The following is a 3,193-nucleotide window of genomic DNA, read 5'->3' on the forward strand; positions in this document are numbered from 1 at the left end:
AGTTCCATTGTAAACTATTATACATGTTATTGTGTGTAAAATAAATGTCAATTTGCTCATATTTATAATGTCAATTCTAAACATCCTTTATATTAAATTTAGAAATTATTATTGAAAAAGATAAATAATTTATTCTTACTAATCAGAAGTATTTAGAAAAATATTAAAAAAAAAGAAAACCTTATCATCTTATTGAATGACTATTATGGCAACAAATTAATAGTTATTAAAAAAAATAGATAATTACAAACATGGAAACAAATATCAAATAAAAACTTGAATAAAGAAATTAAAATATTCAAAATTAGTATACCAGTAATAAATAAAAATAAATTAAAAAATATTTATGATTGACGCATCTATCTCTAAATATATAATTAGAGATTTAATTCTTATTATTTTTGTCACGCCCCAGAGGAGTCTCTGTCCGAGAAAATTTCGGCAGCATCTCCCCTGTACGGTGGACAATCTGAAACTTTTCTACATCTCACAAATACCTCAGCCACAGGCGGCTGGAATAATAACAACAAAATAAAACATCACCACGCAGTTATATATAAGTATTCAGCCTCTGGCTGTCACAACCACGCAGTTAATAATAGTAATTACAAACAATAGTACTCTGACTCGAAATCCACCCTACTCAACTACACTCGTAAAACTCAAATCCGACGAACTCACCTCTTCTGCCTTCCAGGCAGGCATGTAGTAGAATAAAAATCCAAATCATATCACAAGTCCATCAAACGAAAGGATTCCATACAATATCCATATGTAAAATCCAAAAACAAGACTAAAACAAAGTCTGATAGAGAAAAACTAAAATAAAATAACAACTCAACCCAGCAGAGGACTAGCACTACGTGCTGAGGGGACCAGCGACTGGAACTCCCTCCTGACAGCATCAACCTGAAAATAACAACAATGGAGGCGGGGTGAGTCCAACACTCAGCAGGTACAATTGATATGCAAAGTAAAGAAATAACACCTAGCACTAATCATGCGTACAGTCTCCTGATAAAAATAAAGGTAAATGCAACCGAAGAAGACAGGAGAGAATCTGTACTAACCAGGACCCGGTATAAGGACAAACAGTCCGAAAGGTATAGAAGACCTGTATGCATGTCAAACATAGGTATCCAAACAATGTGCAGCATATAAATGCAACAAACACAAACACAAACAATAAATGCATCATGCATATGATGCCAATGTCATGGTCACCCCTGACGCCAGTCAGCCAACTCACAACATAAGTGGGACCAAGTGGGTAGGGCTGTGACAACCGTGCACTCAGCAACACTACTCCTGATGAGTGATCGAGTGGACGGGATGCTGTCGGAGTACATACGTACTCCTACCCCAAATCATAAATGGGGGAGCGCAATGCTCTCATCTCCCGGTACACTATGACGGGGAGGAATCTCTAACGTGCTATACGCTGCGTCACACTACCCCTGAGCGGATCAACGGAGCACCGGAAGAGTCAAACTGACGTGCTACCACGCAGTGTCACGCTACCCATGAGCGTCACAACGGAGCACCGAACAGTGATGAAAACTGGCAAAGTGCTCGACAATAATGGAGCAATCTATCGCACAGCATGCGATCATGCAAATGGTGCATGTCACTAAGCATGGTAATATACTAAACCAACCTCTGAACATATAACAACGGGCACCATAGTGAATAAATCATATCAAGATATACTGATCAATAAGGTATCAAACCTAGGTCCTGACATGGTAAAACATGGTTATATCACTACCCATGAGCATGTGAAATCAGATATGTATCAATAAGAGATGCAAACAAACAAACAATCAAGTAGATAACATTTATCGGGCAGTGATTAACCGAACAAATAAGAAAACAGAATTAATACAAATTGTTAATTTCATTACTAAGCATATCAAAGACAATAAGTCAAAAGTACCCGCCTCCGAAAATAGAAAGGTCCAATCTGACTTCGAGATACTCGTCTCGCGTCAAAGTCCTGTGTTAAATCCCACAGTTTAACTAATTTAATTATAAACAAATAGATAAACTAATTTCTAATCCACTGACCAGTTAGGGTTAGTTTCATTAACCCCAACTACACCGCTATACAACTTCTAAACCTAAATCAATAATTATTGCTAACACAACTAGCAATAATCTAACACAAAGATCAAAACCATAAACCTTACCTCAATTCAACCGCTGCTGGAAGTCACAAAGTTGTTACCCAATTAGGATTGTTTACAGCCAGCAAAGATAAATTGCTGCTGGAACAAAACAAACAAACCAAAACAGTAATTAATCCACATTCTTAAACATACAGAATTTCCAACCAAGCTACACCTTACCTCAATCCTCACAGCAGGGAGGTTGCTGCTGGAAATTGCTAGCTGAAAATACCTACTGTCGCAAATTCTTGGCCGGAGCTACACTGATTCTACAACCACAGACATCCACCCGGTGCGCACAACATCCTGTACCAAATCTGAAATCCAAATCCAATAAACCTTACTTACCCGATACCTTCTTGTTTTCTCTCTGCCGAGAGCTAGTGGTGAAGCAGGAAGATCCGATGGTGAGGTATAGGTCACGGTGAAGCCACTAGAGCTTGGAGTTTTGCCTTTGGTTGAAGACCAACTCGCTAGAGCGGCGGTGAACCAAGTCTAGGGCATGACTCGATACTGCTCGCTCTCGGCAGTGGCACACAGAGGAAGAACTAGGCTCGGCGGGGTGGACATACTGTCCCAGTCGGCTGTGGGTGACAACGGCGGCGCAAGATCACAGGGGAGGCCGGCAGTACTAGGGCACGACCCAATCGGCAGAGAGGCTCGGCCGTCGGCTGTGGTGGCTCCAGAATCTCCATAGCGAGGGAAAAAGAGAAGAAGGCGATCGGCGGCGCCGGGTGGCTAGGGCACCGAGGGGTGCGTCGGCGATTAGGGCACAGCCGTCGGGCTGTGGAGTCGTCGGGTGAGGCTCGGCAGGCACGCGCGGGGAGAGAAGAAGGGAAGAGGCAATGGCTTCGGGTTTCGGGGAGGAAGAGACCGCCGGCCGGCGGTTAGGGCCGGTGGTTAGGGTCGGCGTCGGGCGTGAGAGAAGAAGAGGAGAAGGCTCGGGTAGGGAGAAGAGTTTTCGGTGAGGAGAATAAAGAAAAGGAATTTAAAAAGAAAAAGTAAAAAAATCTACTTTTTCTCAC

At 41.9% G+C, this 3,193-nt stretch overlaps 1 long non-coding RNA gene across 1 annotated transcript; it reads right to left on the reverse strand.

The window, feature by feature from the left end:
• Positions 1-2,197: 2,197 nt before the first annotated feature.
• Positions 2,198-2,719, reverse strand: LOC122007347. The gene is made up of 3 exons (XR_006118912.1): positions 2,517-2,719; positions 2,349-2,437; positions 2,198-2,264 (listed from the first exon to the last, which is right to left on the reverse strand). It is a non-coding gene; the product is annotated as an uncharacterized LOC122007347 (long non-coding RNA).
• Positions 2,720-3,193: the final 474 nt, after the last annotated feature.

The sequence above is a fragment of the Zingiber officinale genome, chromosome 1A (assembly GCF_018446385.1).
Source record: "Zingiber officinale cultivar Zhangliang chromosome 1A, Zo_v1.1, whole genome shotgun sequence".
Classification (NCBI taxonomy): domain Eukaryota; kingdom Viridiplantae; phylum Streptophyta; class Magnoliopsida; order Zingiberales; family Zingiberaceae; genus Zingiber; species Zingiber officinale.